A 21,442-nucleotide genomic window follows, 5' to 3' on the forward strand; every position below is an offset into this window, starting at 1 on the left:
TTGCTAAGCCACGGTTCAATCCCAGGAGCAACGCCAGCTTCCCTTAATGTTATTTTCACTGGACGTCCTTTTTTCCAAGCCTATTTTACTCGAGCTTTGCAACAACACAGCAACAACAAGTGTTGGCTCCGGGTCATCTAAAAGTGCCCTGAAAGTATCGGACCTCTTCTCAAATTCCAGCTTCGGCTGGACAACACTCAGACTTGCTCATTAAGCAGCAACACAAGCTAATTATTTTCAAAAGCTCTGTATGGCACGAGGCGACAAGAGACGATCAAATCAGTCCCATTGCAATGAACTCCAGAACAAAAAAAGAAAATCACAGCCCCGTGTCTGCAGCCCTGAAATGATTCTCCTGACCTCTCCAAGCCAGGAGCAACCTCTGCGAGAAAAAAAGCCGTGAATTATCAAGCCCCGTGGCTACAACTCACACCGTGGCCTCCCGGGAGGCTTTTTCCCTCCGTTTAAAAAGCCATAATAGTAAAAAATGTGACAATAACTGTGTTGCTTTATTGAGAAGCGCGGCACGTTTCGCTGCACATGATTTGACACCCAACAAGGCACACTGGAGAGACTTTGTGCAATGGGAAAACGCGCTGGGCTAGTGGCTCCTCCACCAGGATCTCAGCAGAGACTCACCTTCCAACTCCTCCTTCTCATAGCAAATACTGACAGCGTTGCTCCTTCTTCCCCGGTCAATCACTGCCTCCTCGTCATGTCTCTGTTTAGCAACGACAAGAAGGGAAAAGTTGAGGCTGGGGGTGGAGAGCTCCCTTACGTCCTCCCAGACATCACCCACCCCTGCATCCACGCGAGTCCACGAGCCATCACGCCTCTGCGTGCCTCCTCCTCCTTCAGGCACAGCCCTAAAACCACGGACTTGTAGGAGGCTTTTCTTCCCATACGCAAATAAAACAGCCCATAACATCACCTGTACTGTGTAACACGAGAGTCTGGACGTATTTAATACAGCAGGAGAGGGATGAGTGTTTCAGACAAAAAAAACCCCACCTCCCACTTTGTTCTTGAGGTTCCTGTCTAAAAAAGTGATTTCCAAAATGGAAAAAAAAAACCCAACCCACAAAACTGCACTTTTGAGCCCCGGCCGCGCTACCTGTAACTCTTCCAGAAGTGTCATTTTGTAACCCCCGTTTGGGTTCATCCTCACGTCAGTCACTGGGTTTTGGGGACAACTGAACCTCCAGGTCAGTCAGGGGCCCGATTCCCCAGGGACTGATGGAGTAGCCCTCACGGGAGGAGCTAAGTGGCACCCAGTGTGCACCAACTCCAGAGACACAATAGGGACCATTATGAAATCACAAGCTATGATGCGGATCCAGGCAGCTATTTAAAGCCACGCACCCCTAGACCCTTCCCGCTTGGAAAACTTAGTGCCTGGGCAGAAGCCAGCTCTGCTTTGAGCAAAAACTCTCCAGAATAGAGAACATTCCTGCATGAGAGGTGTCAGGCTCAAAAGTGTGCAGAAGGAAAACCCTTCACAGGCTCGTTCACCCTCCTGAGAGGCAAAGCCCATTAGCAGCATCATGTTTTCTCTCTTTTTCTTTCTAACAGTAGAGCTGAAGCTCTAGCATCCTGAGGATAACAAGAGGTACAAATACGGTAAGGAAAAAGAATATCTTATTGGATCAATGGGTAGATTCAGAAAAAAACCCTGCTACACAGTAGTTTATCCTGACTGCTAGCTAGAACCGAGAAGACTGTTTTTTCCACTTGGGTCAACAGTTCCGGTGAAACATACTACCTGTCTAGGACGGCTGCATCTGAGGAACAAGAATTAGTTATTTGCAATACAAGGAATGAGTCATTTTGTGTCATGATATTCATCAGACTGCACAGAGAAACAAGAGACAAATGCATTTGAATACCCATGTGTTGTGTTACGTTTTAACCACTTAACATTCCCCAAGAGCTCAAGAAGACAGAGCAGAAAGACAGGAGACAGGTGAAAGCCTAGAGCGCCAGCTAGACGGAATGAAAGACCCTCTTCCTTCTCTGAAGCTTCAGCAAGGCTTCCTTCACCTGCTTGTTCCTCCGACTGTCAATGACGGGGTTCAAACTGGGGCTGACGAGACTGTAGAAAAGGGAAAGAACTTTCTCCCTCCCAGAGGAGTTACCGCTCCCGGGCCCCGCGTACACGAAGATGGCGTTTCCATAAAAGACACCCACCACGGTCGGGTGGGAGCCACACGTGGAGGTGGTTTCGTGCCATCCTGGCACAGAGCGGATGCGCAGATCGGTGGCCAGGCTGTCCAGGGAGCAAATCAGGATTAAGGCTAAAGGCAAGAGGAAGAAGCACACACAAACAGCAAAGATCAGGACTTTATTGGCAGGAGCGGCAGGGCAGGCCAGCTTTGAGACAGCAAGAATTTCACAGGAGAAGTGGACAACCTCGCAGGGGCCACAGAAAGGCAGGTGTAAAGCCAGAGAGGCTTGCAGTGTACCAAATACGAACGCCAAAGCCCACAAAACCGTGGCAAGGGTGAGGCGCAGCCTCCAGATCACGGTGAGGGCATAGCGCGGGGGACGGCAGATTGCCACGTAGCGAACATGAGACATGACGGCCAGCAGCACGCACGCTGTAAGTGCAAAGATTAAATAAAGATGGCTCTGTGCCCCACACCCAGCAAAGGAGGGGGTTCTGCCTTGTCCAAGGAGGCTCCTTAGCATATGGGGGACATTGCTGGAGGCGTAGCAGATGTCCGCGATGGAGAGGTGGCAGAGGAAGAAGTACATGGGGCTGTGGAGGCAGTAGTCCGGGCAGATAAGCAGAAAGACAAGTGCGTTTCCCATCAGAGTGGCAGAGCAGAGGGCAGAGAAAAGGCCAAAGAGGCAGCGCTGCAGGGCTGGGGTGCTGCAGAACCCCAGGAGGACGAATTCTGTGACCGTCGTTTCATTCTGCACGCTGTGCTGGAGGTGAGGCAGCACAAACTGCGACCACGGAGATCTGGAAGCGAAGGAGCAAGGAAAAGGAAAGAAAAAGGAGAGTTTTCCTAAGAATGTCAGGTCCTTTACTCTTTACGCTGCAGCTCCCTTCTCCCCGTTTTTCCCTCTGACTCCAGTGAAAGGTGCGTACTACCCTCCCCACGCTGAGCGACGTACATCTGAATTGCAAGCTCCAATCTCTCGGCAAACTTTGAGCAGTTTGACCAATCTCGCACAACTTTGCTGCCTAGCTTGCCCTTGAAGTCTTTCTTTTCCTGGGTTGGTTTTGGGGTTTTTTTTGCAGGGGGTGGGGAGGGGCAGGGTATGGTTTGGCTGTTGGAGGAGATAAAATGATGAAGATTGCAGGTGTCGATTAAGGTGAAGTCAGAACAACTTCAAAGCAGCTATTTTAAATTAAGTCCATATTAAAAGGAATGCACAGTTCACAGAATAATTCCAGTTTTACCATTAAACCAACCAGCATTTCCAAGCCACTGCTGTGTCCTCTTTACCTTCGTGAAATGCATTCCTACTGAATCCTGCAGTTGCTTGATCCAACTCCCCTATCCCAGCTACTGCAGGTCCGGGAAGGTCAGGCAGAACGTCACCTTGGTTCCTGCTGTGCAGCTGCTTGCCCTTACCAGTTTCGCAGGGTGCTGGTCAAGGTCCCTGGGCATCCCCTGGCACTTGTCTCCACGCGGCTCTCTGGTCTCCAAGATCTTCCGCCACTTCCAGGATATTTCCTCCAGCCAGGATCTTCACCTTTTCCTTCCTGGGTCCCTTGCTTCTCTTCAAGATCCCTTCTTCTTTCTGGGAACCCTTCTTTTTGACACCACCTCTTCTTTCTGGAACCCCACGCCCCCAGTTTTCCTAATCTGTCTATGTGAGCAGTACAATGCCTGATCAGCCTCCAAATTAAGGCTTCTCTCTCCTAGCTCTTTACTAACTGTAGGATTCGGGACACGCCACTTTTGATTATTCCAGGTGTTACCCAAATTTACAACCAGCCCACGCTGGCTGCGTGTAGCAAGAAGCAGGCTTCTGCTTGACAGCTCAGAACTCAGTTTCAGACATTCACATGCACAGACCTTGCCGCACACGTGCACCCAGTCACGTGTTGCCTGGTAACCTTCACAGTTTGAGCCAGTTTTTTGTCTACGGCCGGGCTTCAGAGGCAGGGCATGGCCACAGAAGCGCATTCCCCCCGTCAGTCTGTGAGGTGAGCAAGGGAGAGTCAATACTTGTCTGGTGAGCCTCATACCCAGGCAATGTGGTCGAGCCCTCTCCTGTGACAGCCCTGGCAAAAGCCACAGCAGGGTGCTCCCTTGCCTCTGCCTAGGTCACTGGGGTTCCCCTGCCTGCCATTGCTCCTTTGTCCTCCTCTGCGTTTGTGGAGATGAACCTTTAACCACACAACCTAACACCTACAACACCGGGAAAAAGAGAGGCTGCAGAGGGTCCAACGGGGAAGGTCGCCGATGTAGAATGCTCTTTGTGAGAGGCAGCACACCCAGCTCACCTCCTTGCTCCTGAGCTGCTCTATCGGAAGCACTGCGTGCAGGACGCTCTGTTCAACAGGCTGTGTCTGTATCTGACTGCCTTGTCCTTGCTACAGCACCGTGTGCTGGGGGAACGCCACGGAGAGCAAGGAGGACGCTCTTTCCCCAGGAGCAACGGAGGGTGCTCAGCTGAGTGCTGCTGCAGGGGCCAAAGTGGGGCAGGCAGGCAGGGAGGGGAACGCAGGAACGAGGGAGCTGGCAGTAACCGGCCAGTCTGGGAGATGCCCGAGAGGCTCGAGAACCCTGTAAGCACAGGACGAGCTTAGAGGAGGTTCAACGTGAGGCCCTGTGGTTAACCATCCCCTCCAGATCTGGACCTTCTCCGGTTCCCGAGTTACCGTGCAGTTTCACAGCCTGGTGCAGAGATCCTGACTGGGAGATCACTGTACCTCCAGGAGTTAGGGATCCACCTAACAGTTACCCTGAGCGGGTGCAGGTCTGTGCTGCGCTGTACATGCAGCGTGGCCTTCAGGCTGCGTCCCTACACATGTCCCTTGGCCGCAGGATAAACGGAGCTGGTTGACTGTAACAGAGGAGCCTCCAGGCAGCTCCTGCTTGGTACCAGTGATTTCGCCACCTGCGCGGCCCTGCCGTTACCTAAAGTGCAGCGAGAAGTCCGCGTGTGAACATCCTTTACGCATAGAGATGTTTTCTTCTAAGCAAAGTTGCATAATACCGTGAATGACCAAAAGGAGGAACTTCTCCGCTTCTCCACCGTAAAGTGTGCCAAGAGAAAATCCATCTGGGGTCTGCCCAATGCTGCATGAATGCAGAGTCCCCAGCATCTGAAGGGACCTAAGATTTACTTGCTACCTAGATGCCTCTTCTTCCTGGCTACATCGCCTCCCAAGATCTTGCCCACCCCCAGCCTACTGGAGACGGTGGAATGTTAGAGAGACAGCCTTGATGCTGTGCCAGCACTGCTCAGCCATGGCCAAAACACTGCTGTGTTATCAACAGCTTTCTAGCTACCAGTACAGAGCACAGCACTACGAGGGCTGCTGTGGGGTAAAGGAACTCCAACTCAGCCAGATCCAATACAGAAGGAAAGTGGAGGAACAACAGAGGGGGCAGCCCAGGGACACAGAGCCCCAGGTCTCATCTGGCCGCTCCTGTGACCATACAGTGTATTCAAAATCAAATACCTGAAGTGCTCCCTTAGATGCAGTTTACAGCCAGGGGACAAGAAGGTGGCAGTTCTGCATTTTGCAGCTCCCAGGCTGATGGCAGAGCCAAAGCGAAAAAAAACAAACCCCAAACCAAACCAACCAAGAGAGGTAAAACTGGAGCGCAGGGAGCAAATGCTTTTCTTTCACCTTAGGCCAACTGCTTGGATGCTTTCTATGCTGCCCTGCCACAGAGGGCATCCCTCTTGTACCAGTAAGAGACATAAGAGTGAATTAAAGCCAGGACCCCAAAACAGACCAAAAACCCGGTCGTGATGAAGAAGAAAGTGGAGAACGCATCAAATATAACAGAAAATTTATTTTGGACATTCCCAGTTTACATTTGGAAAAAAGAGGAAAAAAAAAAAGAGGAGGAATTGGGTATTAAATGAAGAGCACTGAATGATAAAGCCATAGCAGTCCCTCTACCACTACAAACCCACACCCCCACACGCACGTACGCACACAGACTTAACACCACCAAACTCCCCGTGACTGTGACCTTCACCTCAGCTTGCTGGTCTAGAGATACTGAATGCCTGAAGCACACCAAGGATAACTGAAAACATCTGCATGGCTTTAATGGGAATCCTCCAACTGAAACAAAAATGCCTTCACTTTGCACTGAATTCCCCCGCTTTCACGTAACCAAACACTGACCTGCCCTAAACCCTGCAACAGAGAGCGCTGAACTTGCCTGGTCCTCCCAGCCCCATATACCTCCTGTGCCTCCACCAATCTTTTTCTTACACAAAAGAGTTTCATTGCTTGCTCTGCGAGAAGTTTTTCCCATGCCACTGCTTTTTTCCCTGCTGCTACAGAGACAAAATACCAGGGAGCCGACATGCTGCACGCTGTAAAAGAGTCCGTACCTGAATTCCTCTGAGCGACGACACACCCATGTAGAGAAAGACGCCATAAAGCACAGGCATTGGTATAAACTGGGGCAGGGGGGAAGCAAAAAAAAAGAAAGAATGCAATTGTTTCTTTTTCTGTATTGCATTTTCAGTATTACCACCCTCTTCCACAGGCACTGCCTAAAATTGCTTGAAGCTTTCCAGCTTCCATTCAGGCTTAGAGATGGGTCAGATTTTAACCATTTTTTTGCCATTTTGTGCGCACGAGTGAGCTAAGGCTCTGCTTTAGGCTGAACTTGGGAGTTACCTCTCCTCAGAATAATCCTATTTTCCAGAAAGGTTGGAGGAAAACAGGCGATTTCACCCGTGCTACCCTATGCCGCATTCTCTGGCGGTAGAAGAAACACTTCTGCCTATTCTTGGGGCAACAGGCAAAGGCCACAGGCCTCCTTTTAGCCTAGAGACGAGATTACTTTGTGGGAGGAACGTGCAAGGAAGCCCACGGGGATGACCTCAGTGTGTTTAGCTCCTGGGAACGGCTGCTCCCGGGCATTTGGGGAGCAAATTGCAGCCACTAAAGGGCTGCCTGTTTGAAAGACAGCAGATGTGCTGGTCTGAATATGCTCAACTGTAACCCATAAACATGGGCGGGCCTGAAAGACACCCAAAAATTCAAGCAGTTGCGTTGCTTGCTCGCCTCGAGCACACCAAACGGGGGCCTGAAGGGCTGCAAAGCCTAACCGAGGCTGGTTCCCACCGTGGGTCAAGCCCCAAGGGTTGGGATCACCTCCTCCTCCTCCGCTCCACAACTAACTACTCAGGCCTGCAGAGAGGGGACTGTTTTGCTGTAACCTCCAACAAGCTCGCGGTTGTTGGGTGGTTTGCATTTTCCTCTCACCTTTAACACAGAAGTGAAGAAGACGGAGCAGCCCATGAGCACAAAGATCAGCAAGCCAGTGACTCTCTGCTCTCGTATCCCCAGAAACTTGGGTTGTTCTCCTGGAGCTGAGCAGTCAGACTCTACTTTGAGGCTATTCACGTGGGTGATGGACAGGATGGTCGCAGCCACAAACCAGGGCAGCCCCATCACAGAGCACACCCCGAGCTTCACGGCCACCACAAAAAGGTCCAGGTGGTACCCGCATCCTTTCTGCAGGCAGGAAAACAAGAAACAGAGCATCCCATAGCACAAGAGCAAGGATAACGTCGCAAGTCAGACTCAAACCCTGCTCGAGCACAAGTCAACTTCTTCAGAATTCAAAACAAGAAATGGAAACAAGTAAGCGTGTATGCAGGCTTTGCACAAGCACCTGGCCTGAAAATCTGGCAGGAGTTCAGACACAATGGATATGCAGAGCTTGTGCGATAAATACTTCTCCAAAATACAACAACCCACAACCCAAAACCACCAAACCATTTTTTCCACTCATAAAGAAAATTCTACCACTTGCAAGGAATGTGTGACTCTGAGTTATCCCTGGCAGCACATTAAAACAATTCATTCCCCACACCTGCTGCTGCTGCCATTTTAAAACAAAAACGCACTTCTATTGCTCCAAGATTAATTTGCTCCTCCAAAAGGTTGCTCATCTGAACTGCCCTGTCACTTGCTCCCTGCTTCATCGTTAATCCAGGAGAGCATCCTGCCACGCAGCTTGACCTTGTCCCAAACCAATGCCTTCAGAAAGCATCGGGAATAAGAGCTTCTCCCCAGACCTGCAGCCCAGAAGGGGCTGGAGTCATCTCTCGCAGGCCCTTACCTTCAGCTTGTGCTCCTTCCTGTTCACAATAACAGCACTGATCTGCTGGTCCATGAATATCAAGATGGTGCAGAGCAGAGCTGGGACGAGCGCAGCCAACACCGTCCACCAAGGGTTGGGTCCTATGGGGTTGATGAACCACCCGCGGTCGTCTCTGGTAGGCTGCAACAAAGCCCACACATCAGCATTGTCTCCCAGCCCAGGCACTCCACTGGCTTTCATTTCCCCTCCCTCCTTGTGTCAGAGCACCTCCCAGCCCTGGCTTCATGTCCCCCTCTCCCGGGGGCTTCAGCAGTGCCAGTCTCCTCTTTGCAAGCAGCTCTAGATACTTCCCCTGTAGGTATCTAGTTTTGGGGCCATCTTCTCGTTTCCAGGAGGAAGCAAGGCACTTGGAGGTGGAAGAGGAGATGGTCACACCACCAGCATCTCTTCCAGACTCAGCCCTGCCCTGCCCCGGCATCACCTTGTGGCACCCCCATGTGCCAAAACACCCCATTACCTTGAACGCATGGGGGACCTGGAGCTTCGGCGATGGGATCCCAACCACAAAGTCAAGGAGCACCATGATGACGATGGTGAGGAAAACAGCAAAGTTGCTCACTGTGGACCGTACCTGGGGCGAGAAACCAGAGGTGAGAGGGGCATGGCAAACAGGGCCGTAAGGTGAGATGCAAGAGTTGCAGACATCCACAACATTAAGGCTGCTTAACCAAATCCCACCACCCCTCTGAGCACATGCAGCCTGATCCCTTGCTTAGATACTGCTGCTGTGTTTGTCCCTGTGAGATCTGGTGTCAGACAATAAAAAAAAGCTTAACTAGGCCAACAAGGGTTGGTTTAAGTCAAAATCTAAAAATAATAATAATAATAATAATATTAAAAATAAGAAAACACATGTCTGCCACTACAGCTACACTCACAGCTACAATGGCAACAAGGCACTGAGGCATCCTTTAGTCCTCAAAAGGAAGCTCCTCATTCGAATCTACTTTCCACTCGAGCACATAATGCGCAGAAGGTAGGGGAAAAAAACCAAACCGAAAACCCCAACCCCCAAAACTTTGGGAAACCTGACTTCCTACTACCTGAGGAGAAGAAAAAAAATAAAAAAAAAATCAAACCCCAAAAATCTTCAATCTGGGGCAGGTCACGAGGCAGGTGGGAAACGCTACGATGATTTTGCACTCATGGAAATGAGTGTGGGACATCCAAGCTCTTGGAGAGCTTGGCCTGCAAGGCCAACGTTTCCCAGCTTGACCAAGGCAGGGCAAATACTGCTTAGTGCTCCAGGAAAGCCATTTTGGGAAACGAGTGCGGAGATGGACACTGGCCACCTCCTTCTACTTACTCTGGTTGGAAAGTAGCGGCTGGTTTTAAACTTCTTCAAGAAGCTTGACAGGGCAAAGGTGGCGAAGAAGAGGATGCAGCACCAGAAGAACACGTCAGGGGTGTAGGGGCTGTCGCGTCCACAGGCAGGTCCTTGAAACTCCCCACGCAAATACCGACATTCCTGGAGAAACAGAGCGTCAGGACACAAAGGCAGTGCACGTGCGGCAGGGAAACCTCGCATAGCTAGGGGGTTTTGAGGATCTTGGTCCAAGATCCACGACCCTGTAACTGCTCCTGCCAATGGAGATTTATATTTAATGAGCAGCAGCAGCTGAACAAGTGACACATCGAACTACAGAGCGGAGAAATGAGATGTGAGGAGACACCATACGCTAGTAACACATTACAAGAAACACTCATCCAGGTGACACTCTCCCATCAGTTGCTTGCATTCATAGCATTGTGTTTCCTTAACTGCATCTGGCTTCAGTCCTGACATCTTCCTGCAAAAAACAACATGCCAGGCTCTCCCAACCCTGTGAAGAAAACATCATCAGCTTTCCTAACTAAAAAGTAATTCTTTTAAATATTATTTTTAAACCTGGAAAGGACTAGGATTCACAGGACTAGCGTCATTACATTCACTTCACAGTCCTCCTCAAAATGGGAGGACAAAAGATAATTGACATGACAAACGCCACAGTTGCAGACGTTCCTTCCTGGGGGTGCAGTTCGCACACCTACGAGCTCATGCATGCACGAATGCGTGACGCCAGGCAGCAGTCTCCTTACGTGCCTCTGACCTCAGGAAGAAACAGGTAACATGAATACTTTTACTCCATTTGCATCCTGAGGAGCAGAGATGAAGCCCAAGATTTGCCTAGATGACACAGTCAGTTCCTTTAAGGGATGAAATTGTTCGTTTGAGTTTCGCTTCAAGGACTCCCACAGCTGGCGATTAACTAAGAGGTATGCTACAGCGAGGAGCCCGACACACAGACTTGCAGGACAACTCATCACGCCAGGCCTCTGAGCTTGCAGTTCTCCGCAGGGCCCGGTGCTGCCTGAGCAGGTGGATGGTCTTCCCAGTTCCAGAAATATAAGCTCGTGAATCAAACCCTCCGCAAGCACGCAGGCAAAACTGGCTGCGCTTTAGCGAAGCAAACCAACAACGAGGCTTCCTTTGTTTGGGTGCCTCCTGTCTGACGATGCTCTGGGCTACTTTCTCTTCCTGGCAGTAACAGGAATAAGTTGCTCTCATACCTACCAGCTTCTGACAGAGAAAGAGGATGATCTCGTTCTTGCCTGCTAGGACCAGGGGTGGCAATAACGCAGTCTGCCGAGACTGGAAAGGGATGCCTTGGAGGCAGAAACACGCGGGTGTTCATTACTCCTGGGCACTCGGAATCACGGGAGGTGATGATGCCGAAGGGCCTGATCCGATTCACAAACTGACACACCTTAGGACTGAAAAGGCTTCTCCTTCCACTAACTTACTTTTCTCTGCAACAACAGCCTCAGGAGAGTAACTTCTCCATAACCCTTTACACTACAGCAACTACAATACTTAATCCTAATGTACCTTACAAGAAAACTACTGCGGTCTTCTCTACTAGAGGGCCAACGCTGCTGCGCCTGTAAGGAGCGCTTTACGTTTTATTAACCTTTTGAAACAACGCACTAGCTTTCCTTGCAATCGCATTACGTGGGCTTCCTGGGACTTTATATATGCACGTTCGTTTTCTCTGGCCAAATCAGATTTGGAACGCAGGGGTGGCCATCTGAAAACACTGCAAAACATTCTTTTTACATACATCAGTTCTCTGGTGAAGGCAACAACTGAGGAGGATCTTCAGCTAATGTAAAACTGCAAAGCTCAGAGGAGTCGTACTCCAGCTAAAGATCTGCGCACTACTGGGCAGGAATGTCAAATTAAGCAATGCCCAACAGATACAAGTCATTGGACCTTTTCTTTTACAAGTAGGAAAGAAGGGGTACACAGAAAGATAGTGGTCTGTAGAAAATGGATGTAAATCATCAAGATTTCCGAGGATTACTCGAATCGCTTCCTGGAGAGGCCAAAACAAGAAAGGAAGGAAGAATATTAACAAGATAGCCACAATCCCACCGCCAAGTACAGTTTTCAGGCTTGGGAAAAAAAAATAAAATTACAGTTTGCAGGAGTCAGAGCAGGTTCTAGATATTTTGCTTTTCCTCCTCCCCTTCTTCCCCCTGCTCCCTCCCATCACCTTAGAGCACGCTGCCCTAACAGATTCACAGAAACTGAAGTGAACGAATATCTTAACCCTGAATTAACATAGAAGCAATACTATGGAGAGTGGAGGTGTGCTTTTAAATTTAACAAGTTCTACATTTAAGAAGCCTCCTCCCTGCCAGCACAACACATGCAGTATTGACCTGTTTCAAAAATAAACATATTCCCCTTTTTCGGAATATTGACCCAATTCAGTTACAAAGGAACTGTAATTCAGCCCCAACAAACGCCTGCTTTATAAACGGGAAACTTTTTCTAGGAATACCTTTCAGTATTTTCAAAATTGAAAAAGAAAAAGAAATTAACCAATAATTTTCTGTATCAGTTACAATCAGCACATTTTCTTCAATAATATTTGCAATGCTACTACTGTACTCTGAAGATTTGTTTCAACTTAACTAACAGGAGCATTTTTAAACAGGCAGTATATTGGTCTCATTTCCTCGGGAACGGCAGGGGCTTTCTTCTGTCTCAGGAAGAAGATGACAACAACAGAACTCATCAGCTGTCACCAAGCTTGGCCACAAAGTAATGGCGTCATTAAAAGAACGTCCCCTGGCTTCCACAGCTTCCCAACTATTAACTACATCTTTTGTAAGCCAGCTTCTCAAAAGTTGTTCACTGCCAGGTATCGGCCAACAATAAAATGCACAGGGAGAGAAAGTCTCAAAGGAAAGCTGAACCCATTCAGAAGTAAACAAATGTCGCACAAGTGTCACTTGGAAATAAGGAAATAGGGTGGAGTGTAAGGAATTACGGCATGCAAGTGTTCTCTGGTATATGGTCTGGCAGGCAGCCATTCTCATATCCTCCACATTCAGGGGCCCCAGCCAGAACTCGGTCAGAGATGAGAACTCTCCTTCCTCTTCAGAAAGGCCCTCTCCTCGCTTAATATGGAACAAGTTAATGAAAGGAGTTACACAGCGCGCCACAGCAGAAGGACAGATACCACCCACCCAAGACTCACGCTGTGGTCATGAAGTCTTCATGAATCACCAGGGACACAAAAGTACGATTCAGGAAGGGACGCTGAAGAGGGTGGAAAGAATGGAAGAAAGCAAGGGGCGATGACAGGCTGCCAAACAAAAACAAATGCAGTGCTCTCTCTACCATCAGGAGATCAAACACCTGCAGGCTGCTCAGAAACGTACGCACACTACTGGCAGCACTGTCCAAAGGGATTACGCTGAGGGAAAGAGCTTGGTCACAGACAAGAGCAACATTTCAAGCATCTTCTGAACACCACACGACACCACAAGACAGACAACACACCTTCCTCTCCAAAATCAACACAGAGAACAAAACAAGCTAGATCTGACGCTATTCCAGCAGAATGCTAATAAGCAAAGCTAAAGAAACAACTGCGTTTCAATTCATCCCAAAATAAAGTCATGCAGCAGAATTTCAAAGACTCGGCCTACTTCTCCAAAGGAAAAAGGAGACTAGTGTGGCACGAGATTTAATGCAGCTTCAGGTCTGGAGACAGCCTAATCGGCATGGTGTTCATAGCCCAGTCTCTTGAATTCTGCAGCAGCTAACACTCACTTCCAGAGTAAAGCCAGGCCCTGGCAATGCCTGTGCACATCTCATTGCCAAAGCAAATTCACTCACACTCATAAAACCACTCTCTAGGCAGAGGCTTGAGTCATTGCCTATGGCATTTTAGCCCTGCTGCAACCTCACTGGCATGAAAACAGCCCTTTCGGGATGCCACGACACTGTTCTGTTCCTGTGATGCAGGGATACTTTCCTGGCTCAAAAGGATCTCAGTCCTAGTTTCTGCACGGGTGCCACCACCTGAAAAGAGACTTAACCTCAACAGTTCAGAACATTTTCCAAAAGCCTCTGAGGGCATCAACCTTGAACTGCTGTCTGATGATGATCACAGCCTTGCAACAACGTACACAGGGAGCCAGATTATGCTGAGCCACGGCTTTTTTATTAATACTTATGAATACTATCATTATTCATTTTTTATCAGAGGCTGAGACACCAACAACAACTCATAAAGTTTCAGACCAAGTTTGAGCCCTACAGAACACTCCTTCAGCAGGACCCAATCTAGAGGCACCTGCTTAAAAATACAACCCTTACACCTAAGCAGCTCCAGCTCCTTTTTCAGAGCAGCTCAAACTTCTGGAATTATTACAGATCGCAGCCTCCAGCAATTCCCAGTCCCCTCTCAAACTAAAAGCTCCAGAGCTCCTTGACTGAGCTGGTCAAGGTTTTGCCCACTCACAAAAGCACTTGCCCATCATCTCTGTCTGCCTGCCTGACTAGCAGACACAAGCAGATTCCTCCAGGGCAACACCCTCAGGGAAAGTCTCTTTTTCACTTCTAAAGGACCATCCTCCTCACTTGTTTTACATCTTCCCCAGCTGACCAGGCTGCTCAGCACCCTGTGCTTTAGTTACTTTGCTGGCTGCTAACTCAAACTTCCCATTGCAGCCTTACCACACAACTGTTACCTCCCACAACCCTCCTATTCATTGTCCCCTGCACACCCAAAGGCCGCTTTCCTTTCTCTGCCTTGCATGCCAGCAGTACCACAGACTAAAACACTCTCCCTTCACTCTCCTTTCTCAGGCTTGCCACTACAGTGCCTTCTAGAAACTGAGAGCAGCAGTTATCCTAAAAGGCCTGCTCAGCCTCTCTGCCTGCAGCAGAGGCACGCTCTTCTTTCCAAACAGGACAGGTTTGTCACAAACACGTCGCAAAGAGGAGTGGCAGCGCAAGGGGAACCTTGTGAAAGAAAAAATCCCAAGAGCACAACAGACAACTGCTGCCACTGAGAGTTTCCAAAGACTCTTTCCACATCCACACTTGAGCGCCAGATTGCCAGGCCAGCAAAAGGCACATTGCTACCAGCAGACAGCCCAAGAAAGAAGGACATACTTTGCGTACAGAGCTCCACGGCTGTGCTGGTTTTGACTGGCAGAGAGTTAATTTTCCCCACAGTAGCTTGCACGGGGCTACGTTTTGGATTTGTGCTGAAAGCAGTGCTTACCCAGCATCAAGGCCTTTTCTGCTCCTCACCCCACCCCACCCCACCAGGGAGTCGGCTGCGGGTGCACAAGAAGCTGGGGGGGGGGGGGGGGCAGCACAAGGCTGGGACAGGTGACCCACACTGACCCAAGGGATATTCCAGACCACAGGATGTCACGCTCAGCAATATAACTGGGGGAAGAAGAAGGAAGGGGGGACATGCCCAAGTAACTGTTAGGCGTGATGGAACCCTGCTTGCCTGCAAACTAAACACCTGCCAGACAATGGGAAGCAGTGACTGAATTCCTGACTTTGCTTTGCTCGCGTGCACAGCTTTTACTTGTTAAACCATCTTTATCCCAACCCGCGAGTTGATTCACCCTTCCGATCCTCCCCCTCCTCCCACTGCGGGGCAGCGAGCGAGCAGCCGTGCGGGGCTTAGCTGCCGGCTGGGGTTAAACCACTACAAAGGCTCGAGAGCTTCTCAGCTGAACACTTTAAATAAAATTTCAAAACACCGTCAGTAAAACCAGCCTCTTTTCCCACTGAAGCACAAAATCCACACATGGCAGGGAAACAGGAGCGCTTTTTACAGCTCCCATTACTCCCATTACACTCCCGTGCAAGCACAGTAGCCCCTCGGAAGCGACCGCTTTCACGGTCAGTGAAAGAGGGCAGGAAAAGAGCAGCACCCCCTGTCCCGTCCGAATTGAGGGTCTCCTAGGAACTCATTGCTACCGGCAGGCACCAAACTGCAGGCTGTAGCTTCAACACGCTCACCTGCCGATTTGAAGTCCGTACACATGCCTGCCTGCCTGCCTGCGTGAAGAAACCTGGTTTCAGGCAACTGACAGGTACCTGCTGTCGAGGACGTCCTCCTTTCTCCCAGCCGAGGGAAGGAAGCAGGAGAGCCAACGGGACGCGTCTGCGCTGGAAACGCCACTGCCGACCTCCCTGAAGCTCCCTCCAGGGCCTCTTGCCCGGGGGGCTGCCAAGAACGCCTGGGCAGGACTGTGTCGAAGCCCGCCACCCACGCCAGGCTGGGAGGGAGGGAGGGAGGGAGGGAGACCCCCGGCGGCTGCGGGTCCCTTCCCTGCGGGGACAGCCAGCAGAAACTCCTTTTTTTTCCGTCCCCTTGAGCAGCTGCACAGCCACCGCCCGCAGCTCTCGGGGGCCACAGAGGGTTATTCTGCTCAAGAGGAGGAGGAAAAACAAAAGAAAAGAGAAAGCCCCAAACCCAAACGTCAAGGAGCCTCAGCGCTGGAGGACAAGCTCTCCTCTCTCAAAGCAGCCTGGGGGAACCACGGGCAGAAGAGGCGAACCCAGCCCTGGGCTTGGGGTTTGAGGACTGCTCACCGCTTCCCCAGCCACCCTCCCTGGGTGGAGAACTGCTGCAGCACGTTGAAGGCAGAGAGCAGGACCCAGCTCTGCACCACCAGCGCTTTGCCGGGACACAGGCAGCCTGAGCAGAGCCTGGACCTCCCCGTAGACCTCACCGCAGACAGCCAGAGCACACCCAGACAGCCAGGCATCCTCCACGTGGAGGTCACTTCCCACCCCGGCTGGCCAACGCAACGCGCTGCCTACCTTCTTCAAGGACGGCAGCAGTTTGATGCTGACGAAGGCCATCTTGTTCTTCTGGACATGTTTCAGGAGGAAAGCATCCTTGGCCAGGTTCTCGTCAGAGAGGTGGAATTCCACCTGGGACACAACCCTCCTGGCCAGCTGCCAGTCAGGGATGCAGTAGCTGCAGTCCAAGAGATCAGCCCCCAGAACATAGCTTGCATTGCAGAAGCTCCCGGCAAAGCAGCAGGGACACGGGTGTGACTTGGTGGCCTTTGGGATGTGCAGCACTGCCCGGTCCCAGCCACAGCGGTCGGTGCAGATGGCAGAGTCTTGAGGAGCGGGGTGGCTCAGCTGCGCTCTGAAATGAAACGGAGTTTTATGCTTTTAGAAGCGCGCTTGCCTTCACGCCCCCAGCATCGGTCCCTGCCACAAGTTACGCAGCACATGGCCTTGCACAATCTTGCAGCCAGAGGTGCCTCACGAACAGAGCGCAATCTCTTTGATTACCAGGATACAGGCCAGGAGAGATCTTTGGCCTCCGGTTCACGGCAGTTGTCCCGACTCCCCCAGGCCACACACTGTTCACACAGCGGGAGCGAGAGGCCTGTGTCCTTGGTACCCTTGGGGTGTCCTTGCTAGCGCCGAATCCTCCAAGCACGAGGAGGGGATGTACTAACCCCATCCCTGGGATCCCGTAGAGCGCAAACAGCCCCAGCGCCCCGACACCGGACGTTGGGCAGAATCCAGTCCTTTTCTGGGAGCACGCGGCGGCGGGTACCGTCTCCTCCTGGGTGTCATGCACCCAGGGAAAGCGCCGCCCCCTCCCAGGGGGATCCAGAGCTGCTGCTTTTCCCAGCAGGAGACTGAAAGACCTGACAGCACTACTGGAGCGAGGGCTGGGGGAAAGCGTGCCACCGAGCGACACCGCGTGACCTTCCTTCACGCCCTCGACGTCCTTTTTCCTATTTCTACCTCGCTCCGGTCAACGCAGCGAACAGAAGCGCAGGCAACGGTCACAAACGCATTTGCCATCTGGCGCAAGGAGGCTGCGGCTGCAGCTTGGTGCCCACTCGGCTCGGCTGAATCAACTTTTTCTTCTTCCCCCACCGGAAAAATACTGTTGAAAGCAAAGAGCATTTGCACCCGCAGACCCCGAGAGCCGCCTGTAGGCCCTGGGAGCACCCCAGCCTCCCTTAACCCTTTCCCCCCCAGGAGGAGCTGGGGAGGCTCTTGGGGGTGGGGCGGAACACAGGGAGCCCCCGCATTCCTTCCAGGGAGACACCAAAGAGTCCTTGGCAGCCAACAGCCAGAAGGGACCATGGCGCAGCCACCAAGGCAGCTCCCACTGCCTGGGCCCTGGGGCCCGCCGGCACCCCAGCTTTTCCAGCCATTCGTGCTCCCCAAAACCTTCTACCCTCGAGGTAGGGACCAACGCCAAGCCCTGCAGCCCAGGGACGCTCTTGGGGGGCAAGAGCAGAGGTGACCGCCGGCCATCGCTCCTGTCTCATTCTCTCAGGCTCGGCCAACCTGTGCCGCCTGCCTGCGTGGGAGCAGCCCTTCCCTGCACCCCGGGCCCCCCAGGCACCACCAGCAGGTATGGCACCCCAGTCTGCTCTGGCACATTCGCCATCCCCATCACACCCGTTCCCCCGGCACTTTTCGCATGGGGGTTCAGCAAGCCCCGGTGAGCATCCTTGCCCTCGCCTGGGCGGCGCGTGCCCAGTAAAACCCATCTGCAGAGAATTCCCCAAATATTTGGGGCCACCTCTCCCCTTTCACCTCCCCGATGTGAGTCTCCATCCCCGATTTGCAACCCCGTCCCACCGCCACAGCGGCTCACCCCGTGGGGATCGCCCCGGCCACAAGCTCCCCACGCCCCTGGCCCAGAGCTGGGGGATGTCGGCCATCGGGGCCGGCTCGGTGGGTGCCCCTGGACAGTCCCCCCGGCCCAGCACGGCTCCCCCTCACCCACACAGGTCTGCAGAGGGCTCCATGTGGCTGCCTCTTCGACCCCCGGGTCTTCCGCATCCAGTGGACAACCACCGACCTGCCTCCACCGGCCAGCGCCACGCTCGGCCAAGGCGCCGCTTCTCTGCCGGGTGCTGCCCTGTGGGGTCCCGGGGGCTGCGGGGCCCCCCTGGCCTGGGCAGCCACAGGGACCCCCCAGGGCCAACCACGATACCTCGCACCCTACAAAAATCAGAGGAGTGGGGTGGCCCCAGACCCTCCATTGCTGCTGACAGCCATCCCCAGCTACCAGCGCATCGAGGGGCAGCTGGCGAAGATCAACATCTCCAGCGCGGCCACCCCTGCGGGGGCACCCCCAGGCAGCGACGTCCCCCCCAGCCAAGCCCTTGGAGATGCCCTTGCCGTGGCTGAGAAAGTGGCTCTCCAAGAGGCCCTAAGGCTCTTTGATTGCTCCCTGGGCGGGCTGGCAATCAGCCAGCATGCTCCCAGCAGCAGCCCCATGCCTGGGGATGCTGGTGGCACCGGCGCAGACACCCCCGACTGCGACTTCAGCTCGCTCTCGCTGCCTGAGGACATGCTCACCCCCGACTACTGCATCCCTGAGCTCAGCGACGCCATGCTGAGCCTCAAAATAGTCAACGGCGGCGGGATGGAGCCCCAGGAGCCGTGGCAGGATGCGGGGATGGACCTGCCACCGTCCCCACCTGCCACGGCAGGCAAGCTGAGGAAGAGGCAGGCGCAGAGCTCCTTGCCAATGCCACCCAGCAAGCGCAGGGCTCTGGCAGCCAATGTGAGGGTGTGAGAGGGGGGTGGGGATTAGACAGGGGTGAGAGGGATGGAGATGGGGGGACTGGGGGGTGGGAGTGGAGGGGGGGGTATTTGTCGAAGGGGGGGCCGGGGAGGGGGCTAGGGAGGGGTTAGACCAGCTTGGATGGGACCTTTTCTCTTGTCTTTTCAATTAAAAGCTCCTTCTCCAGAACCGCTCCGTGCCTGTGTGGGACGGGGAGGGAGAGCAGGAGGCACCAAGAAACAGCACCCAAGAGGTGCAAAAGCCCCACTGAGCCCCCAATCCGAGCCAGCAAGCCACGAGGGGAACCCAGCCACCTCCAGGGCCCAGTCACCACCAGCGGGGCAGGCAATGGTGGGGCGGGACACGGACGACTCCCCTCTCCCCTTCCCCAGGGGTGGGGAAGCCAGGACAGACAGGTCCCTGCAGGACTCACGGACACGGCCCCACGCAGAAAGCAGCACAGAGCCCCTGCGACAACGACAGACCTTGGGGGCCGGGGGGGACAAGGACACGCATGACAGCGAGGCCTGCAAGGCCTTCGTCTTGAACACCACCAGCGTCCCCTCCAGCGGGGACAGGGCTCGGTGCACAGCCCTTCAAAGCCTCAAGACCATCACGGCCTTCCTCGGGTCCCAGCGCACTCAGACCCGGAGAGCCCAGCTTTGCCTCACTGACACAGCAAAATAACCCCCAATAACCCTAAGAATGGCGAGGGAGGGAGCTGCAGGCCAGGCAGGGACCCTCCTCCACTTCTCTGGCTGCACCTTGGGCAGCTGTAAGACCAGCAAGGAGGGAGAAAAAATCAGAAAGAAAAAAAAAAACAAACAAATCACTGCACCAGCCAGAAAGTGCCTGGAAACTTTATCAAATGGTACATTTCAGCTTGGGGGCTTGAAGATTTACACCCATGTACCAGTAAAGCTCTCCATGCATGCTACAATTTGGTGGGAGCAAGATTTGTGGATATGTCTGCACCCAAAACGCAGCAGTAAGTGGCATCCTTTAACTGCTGTTCTTCCCAAGCCCATTTACCTTTGCAGAAAAAGGGATTGTCATCCTGCACATGGCACAAAGCAAGACACATGCAGCCTATGGTGGCTGAGAGGGTTATTAGGGAATAAATGCATTGAGCTGGTAAATTCAGCCACCAGCACTTGAAATCAGACACTGAGTCCCAACTCAAGAAGCGCTCGCTCTCCTCCCTGCCATCACGCCTCACCATCGAGCTATTAAAGCCGTCCCATTGTACCAGCTGTCCCAAGGCTGGCCCACAGCATCTGCCCAGCTTCAGCAGGCACCAAGGCCAACCCTTACGCTTCCCCTGCCTGACCCTCCGACTCAGCTCCAGCCCTTCTGGGGCAGCCCGTGCAATTTGCCATGAGCTGCTGTTAACACTCACGGGCCCAGTGACAGTACTGGATTTACTCCAGTTTATGTCAGGAACAGTGAGCTCAGCCAGGACATTCGGATTCTTCCCATCCTCCCACCAACCTTATTCATAAACAGGGGTTTGTTTGGGGTTTTTTTAAACGCCGTATTTTAGGTAGATGTAATTACTGTGAAATGCAGCAAGAGGTCAGCAGACTACATCATCACACAGACGGTCCAGGAGATGAGACGCCGTGAGCCGGGACGACAGTCAGCCCCTTCCACTGTTCAGCCCCTGGAAACATTTTGAGAAAACCAGAGGGTCGGGCTGCTCCAATACAGCTCTCACACTCCTGGCTCTGGAGCCTTCATCTCACATTCCCCACATCCCTTCGGCCTTTCTAATCACAGGCTTTAAGGTCACGACATACATCGGTGAGCAAATATTGATTTGCCTGCACTGCCTACAGATCATAATCTAACTCCACGCACCTTAAAGAAGCTCAGCACACACTCCACGTTCTTACAGCTGCTTTGACTGCAATTCAGTCTCTAGTGCATTACCCTTATTTATAATGCCAGGGCTTCAGCGTGGTGCCTCAGGCACTCTAAAATTATTACAGGGCCCTTTTGACTTTCAATTCCCTTCTATTCAATTCCATTTTTATTTGCCAGCAGAGACTCCCATTGACCAGCGGTGGAAGCCAACCGTGCGCAGGCAGACGGCACTACTGCATGTTAAGCCAATCCTATAGAAATTACTTGCACGTGGCTCAACACGACGCGTCATCTCAGTTTGAATGAGAAACGCCGCGTCTGGAAGAGCAGGTGGCAGAGCGCTCCTGGGTGCAGCTGCCTTGGAGAGATGAGTCATCC

General features: G+C 52.5%; 1 protein-coding gene across 1 annotated transcript in view; it reads left to right on the forward strand.

Annotated features, from left to right (window-relative positions):
* The window catches only part of LOC126036843 (electroneutral sodium bicarbonate exchanger 1-like), a 720,476-nt gene that overhangs the window by 336,667 nt on the left and 362,367 nt on the right, over positions 1 to 21,442 (forward strand). The window lies entirely within an intron of this gene.

Source organism: Accipiter gentilis, unplaced genomic scaffold (genome assembly GCF_929443795.1).
Source record: "Accipiter gentilis unplaced genomic scaffold, bAccGen1.1, whole genome shotgun sequence".
NCBI classification, from domain to species: Eukaryota; Metazoa; Chordata; class Aves; order Accipitriformes; family Accipitridae; genus Astur; species Astur gentilis.